General features: G+C 47.6%; 1 protein-coding gene across 8 annotated transcripts in view; it reads left to right on the top strand.

Annotated features, from left to right (window-relative positions):
* The first annotated feature begins 1,556 nt into the window (after positions 1 to 1,556).
* PHLDB3 (pleckstrin homology like domain family B member 3) overlaps positions 1,557 to 6,000 on the top strand; it is a 48,860-nt gene continuing 44,416 nt past the window's right edge. For 2 of the 8 annotated variants that reach the window (XM_061597163.1, XM_061597158.1), the window contains exon 1: positions 1,557 to 1,883. The gene's annotated coding sequence lies outside the window, so the exon portion shown is untranslated. Of the gene's footprint in view, positions 1,884 to 2,046; positions 2,302 to 4,867; positions 4,971 to 6,000 lie in introns of those variants that run through there. The other 6 variants (XM_061597162.1, XM_061597156.1, XM_061597161.1 and 3 more) reach the window with 4 other exon arrangements.

Raw genomic sequence — 6,000 nt, 5'->3', positions numbered from 1 at the left:
CTGTTGGAAGCTGGGAGGCAGGCAGGTGGGGGCTGGCTGAGGGCAGATTGAGGTTGGTGGGGCAATGCTCCACGTGCCCAAAATGGGCCAGCCTCCACTAGTTATATGTTTAGCACCTCTGAGGGGAGAGGACAATTTGCACTAGGCAATTGGCATGGGGCACAGGGTTGACCCTCCTTTCCCTGAGTTGAAGCCCTGATCTAGTTACCTCCCACTTTTTTGGTGGCTGTTTTTACATACAGGGGCGGGGGAACCACCACATTGGAATATCTTCAGATTTTTAGTTGAGTGATGTTGCCGTAGAAGAACACAAGGGCTCTTTTCCACATTCTTATCATCAACTAGGGAAGCACGTGTCCGGGTAGGATAAGGTTGCCATATTTTATTTGATCATCTCCTCCTCTGCCTCCACCAGCTGCTTGATCTGCAGGTATTACCAGCAGACAGTTCCGTTGTTCCACACAGTAAGTTTCACCTGCTGGTTTCTACAAATGAACCGAATGTGAAAGACACAGAAGCAGGCCAGGCCAGGTTCTTCTGGGGTTTTCTGGTTCCTTGGCAACCCTCAGGTTGTCTCTTACGGCACTTCCAGACTGTCGCTATTTTTCAGATGAGATTAGCTCACATACTGGAAAATTCAGGTTGCACAGTTATAGTTGATTGGGAGGTCTTGTGCAACAAACCTGCTTCCCCGTCCCCCAGACAGGACTTTTTGTGATAAGGAAAGTGAGAGGAAAATGCACTGGAAAGTGTAGGAAAGCACTTGCTTTGATGCAAGGTCATCTAACTCCCCACAAAAAAATATCAGAATGAACACTCATTAAATAACCAAGGTCATCTAAGCTTCCTGAAAATATCGGACTTTTTACGATAAGGAAAGTGATGTGGAAAATGCACTGGAAAGTGTGGGATAACTCTTGCTTTGATGCAATGTTGTCTAACAAAGAAATCAGAATGAACACTCATTGAATGGCCATTGTTGTCAAATAATCTCACTGCCAGGGGTGTAGTCGGTGGGAGTGTGTGTCTTAGACCCTTTACTTTTTTGGGAGCAGGGTCCCTATGTCTCCAGCATCCTATGAACCAATCAGCATGAAAGGTGTGTGTTAGCCACTGAGAAGAGTCTTCTAACATGCTTCCTTGTCTTTTCCTGTTGATTGGAGCCAATCAGTGTGAAATGAGGTGAATCAGCCACTGGGAAGACTCTTTTCAGTAACTAACACTCTCCCCTTTTATGCTGATTGGCTCCTAGCGATGTCTGTTGTTGTGGGAGAAGGCATTAACAAGGTTCCCCAACTCTCCTAACTACTGATATTTGAACTGGACCCTTGGATACACAAAATGCTCCACCATTGAACTACAGCTTCTCCCTGAAAAAGAGAGAGAAACAAAGACAAAAACAATAAAGTTCACCTGCTGAACTTCTGCCTGCCAAGCCATTGTGAAAGGACTGCTGCCCTTAAAAAAAAAAAGCGGCAATAGCCCTCCTTCGCTGAGAGAGCGTGAGCCTCATACTTCTGCTCCGTAGCTGGAGGGTGTCATTCGGTGGGGTTTTCCTGGTTTCGCTCTCTCAAGGCTGAGATCTGGTTCCCTTCACGCTGGTCTCTCTCTCTCCCCCCCGCCACCCGCTTTCAGTCTCTGATGTCACAGGTTTTGTTTTTCCAAAGCAAAAGCCACAGCCAGCGAGAAGGGTTGTAAAACTTGTTTGAACACCAGGAAGGCAGGAGAGAACCGCTGCAGGCTGACACTGCAAGCCAAGTCAGCCGGAGACGGTTGAGCCAACGTTGAGCCACGAGGGGCCTGGGTGCCCGTGTGCGCCTTGAGGAGGAAGGCTGTCCTCTCCAGCAGTCCAAGAGCTCCAGGACAGAGCTTCATCCAGCCAGGTGAGTGGCAGGCAGCTGCCTGTCACTGAGATCCAAAATAGCAAGCGAGGGGGGGGAGGGGGGAGAGAAGCAAAGAGCTTGACATGGACAGGGAATGGCCCAGGACGGGGGAGGAGCGAGGGAGGCGACACTCCAGGAACAAGGAAGGCTACTGGGACAACCTGGGAGAGGCATCCATCTTCACACACCCCCAAGCGGGGATCCCGAGGGAGAGCATCTGCTTGGACCCACAGGCTTGAGCTTGTTTTTATGGACATTTTGTCTCCTTCTCTGGGATTGGTCGAAGGAGACCCCTACTGCCAAAATCAGCCCCCACTCCAGCCACTCTTGTCACCCCAAGAAACTGAGTTGTGTTTTTTTCCCCCTTTCCTTTTGGACAACTGCCCCAGGAGTGACAAGGCCCAGAGCCCAGTGGAAAGTGAGTGTCAGAGGGGTTGACCTTGAAGGACTGGGGGGGGAGGGAAGGGTATGCCTTTTTCTGGCTACTCTGGGGAGGAAGGGGGAAGCCACAGGTTGTCAGTTTTCTCCAGCAGCTTTCTCTCCAAATTTGGGGCATTTTGTTGGATCCCATGCAGCAGCCCGCTTCAATTTTGCGAGGTTTGGGGGGAGGGAAAAGAGAGGGCAAACAATGTGCCCCCCCCGGTGATCTATTGCATAAAGGCTTTAGAATGGTTTCAAATGAAAGCTGAAAGGCTCTGAAAGGTTGGAAAAGGTGAGTTGATGGAAGACAACTTTAAAAAGAAAAAAAGCTTTCTGCCAGCATAGGGCATCAAATGCCTGGGCTGTGTTATTTGAGGTCTGCAAACACCATGGGGTGATGATTCCATGCGGGAATGTAGGGGACGTGAAGGGCGCCAATTCTTTGGTGTTCAAGAAGGGTCTTAAACTATGAAGCGTGGAAAGGGATTGTTTTTAAAGAAGGGTTTTTTTCCCCCAAAGGGGAGTGCTTTTCCTGGAAATGGTAGGATCTGGTATTTGTTTGTGTGATGTGGGTGTGGGGTAAGGGGTTAAGTTTGGAAGGGTGAAAGATCAAGAGCGGTGTGCCGGGCTGGGAGAAAAGGTCACTGGTGTTGCACCATAAGGAAGTGAGGTTGGAGCGGAGCCAGTATAGAATCTTTCCTGCTGGTCTGAATCAAGTCACTGCAAACCATAGGCATTATTGTGCCGTCTTGCAGCTATAGACTTATTATGATGATGTATTCTCAGTTTCTTCCATTGGTTAGTTTTTGGCAGGGGTGGGCAGCCTGCGGCCCATGCCCTAATTTCATATGGCCCTCTGCCTGATTTCAAAAGCCCTTTGCAAGTTATCAGTTCTGGAAAATCTGCCCCTCCCCTGGGCATCCACTGGATGGGGTGGAAGAAGGGGAGGGGGGCTGACAAAAAGGGGTGATGGAAAAAGTGAGTAAGAGAAAAGGGGCACTCCTGCCCACAACTAGCTTTGGCCCTGGCCACAGTTGAAATGTGGCCCCTGGCAGATTACCCCCAAGGGAATGTGGCCTCCAATACAGCACACCAAAGGCCTACTGTCCTAACAGGGTTCTTATGTTCCTGGTAAGGAGGATCCTGGAAGGCAAGCCTTGGACACATAGTCTCCCAGAGTGGCTTATTTGAAATAATTTAAAACAAGACTATCCCTGCTGGCAGACTTGCAATCAAAATGTTGTGGCACAAAAGGAAAAAGGAGTGAGGAGGGAAGAGGGGAAAAAGCAAACCCAGGAACCAGTTCTTAAAGTAATAAATAGTAGTGCTTATAATGGCAAAAATTATAAGATTAAAAGCTTGTGAGAGAGTTTAAGTGTATTTGTTAGGATTTCTTTTGTGTATGAATCTCTCTAGATTTTGAGATCTTCACATAGAGGGCCTTGCTCTAGGCATCTTGTTTGTCAGAAATGAGAGCAGGGGCCTCTGCTGTGGGACCTTCAATGTGCAGTTCTCTCCCTCAAGGAATCCGCAAGGCAAATCCCTTGCGGAGTTTGAGAAAACAAAGCAAAGTTTAAAAAAATATTTTATTCCCCTAGGTTCTGAGGGCCAAGCACCAATCGGCTCCTTCCCACTAGAACCCATACTTAGAACTGTCAGATTTTGAACAGAGAGCTAGTGTAGTATAGTGATTAGAGTGCTGGACTGGGACCTGGCAGACCAGGGTTCAAATCCCTGCTCAACCATGAAGCTCACTGGGTGACCATGGGCCAGTCACTGCCTCTCAGACTAATCTACCTCACAGGGTTGTGGTGAAGATAAAATCGAGAGGGGGAGAACTATGTTTGTATGCAACCTTGAGCTCCTTGGAGGAAAGGTGGGATGTAAATGTAAATAAACTGAATACTGCTCCTGTACCTCCCAAGGCAATTTACAGTGCTATCCTAACCTTGTCTATGCAGAAGTAAATCCTATTGTTTGAATTCAATGGGGTTTACTCCCAAGTAAATGGGATTAGGATTATAGCCTTAATCTGCAGCAGGCATTAGCAGGAGATGATGCTAATCTTCACCCAGGAAAAGCCTTGCCTGCTGATTTCTGCAGTTCAACCTGCTGCCAAAGGCACAGCAGCAGGCCGCTCTAGCTTCTTTCTTTCTTCCCCCCCCCCCGTCTAGTTGACAACCCACCTTATCTGCGTTGCCCACGGTGCTGTCCTTAGTTTTTATTGTGATATGTGTGCTTTTGTAAATAGGTTTGGGTTTGCCTGCCATAGGTATAACGCCATGATCGCTGTAAGCTGCCTTGAGAAGGCTACAAAAACGGAAAAGGAGATATCAGTAAAGCGTAATAATAACAACACCCAGGTTAAACAGTCACCTACACATGCCACCTCTTCTTGTTTCTTCAGAAAAGGGATTTATGCCTTTGGCATGCATACATATTGTGTACATGGGGCCCATTTAATTGTTCAGAACAATTGCTCAGTCAGCGTGTGGACTGAATCAGCAAGTTGGCCAAAGATCCGGATGCTTCTGAGCTGGAATCACCTGTGGCCTAACCCGGTGAAGGCTGACACTGCTGCTGCGTCCTTACAGCTGCAGTCTCTTTCCAGTTTAGGAAGGAGAGGAAGGAGCAAGGCTGTATAAGACAGAGCGTGTGGATGGACAGGTAACTTATTTGAATTCCCTGGGACTGATTTCTGAGCAGGCAGGGGCTGCATACCCACCACACATTGAAAGCACGTGGCTTTCCCCCAAGGATCCTCAGAATTGTAGTTCACCATTCACAGTGCTACAATTCCCAGAATCTTTAAGAAACTACAGTTCCCAGATTCTCTGGGGAAGCCATGAGCTTTAAATGTGTGGTGCATATATGCAGTCAGGGTTAGGATTGCAGCCCTTGTTTATTTTTGCTTTTCCTTCCTTGCCTTTTTTCCTTTTGTGTCAGAAGATCCACACCATGCTTTTAAAGCACATCCAAATGCACATTTGAATCACATGACTTCCCCCTAAGAATCCTGAGAACTTTAGTTTGTTAAGCTTGCCAGGAATATACAGCTTTTTGAGGGCGAAATCACAGTTCCCAGGATTCTTTGGGGGAAGTCATGTGATTTAAACGTATAGTCTGCGGGCAGGGATGGTGGTTTTTTAAGTGACTGCATGTAAGTCACTCTGGGAGACTTCGTGTCCAAGGTGTGCCTACAAGGTCCTCACAGAGCTGCAACTGTCAGGGTTCCCTGGGAGGAGGAATTGATTGTTAAATCGCTCTGAGAATTGTAGCTCTGTGAGGGGAATAGGGTTCTCCTAACAACTCTCAGCTTCCTTAACAAACTACAGTTCCCAGGATTCTTGTGGGGGAGGAAGAGAGGCCATGACTGTTTGTAATGGAATAATAGGGCTTTAAATGTATAGTGCAGGTGGGACGTAAGATTCAACTGCTAGTCCATTCAGTTTCTCTGCATGGAATGACGGTGGTTGTAGGGGGCATCTTATACTTTGCCTCAGGCAGCAAACTGTCTTGAGCTGACCCTCAAATGAGAACATCTCTGCTGGAGTGGGCCAAAGCTCCATCTAGCCCAGTACCCTGTTCTCCACAGGAGGAAACCAGATTATTATTATTGATTCACTGAATGTGTCTTTTTTTAAAACTAAAGGTTCACAGGGTGATCTGCATAAAAACAGATACGCCCAAATACACC

Source organism: Rhineura floridana, chromosome 15, assembly GCF_030035675.1.
Source record: "Rhineura floridana isolate rRhiFlo1 chromosome 15, rRhiFlo1.hap2, whole genome shotgun sequence".
Classification (NCBI taxonomy): Eukaryota; Metazoa; Chordata; class Lepidosauria; order Squamata; family Rhineuridae; genus Rhineura; species Rhineura floridana.
This window is presented reverse-complemented; position numbering and strand designations above follow the sequence as displayed.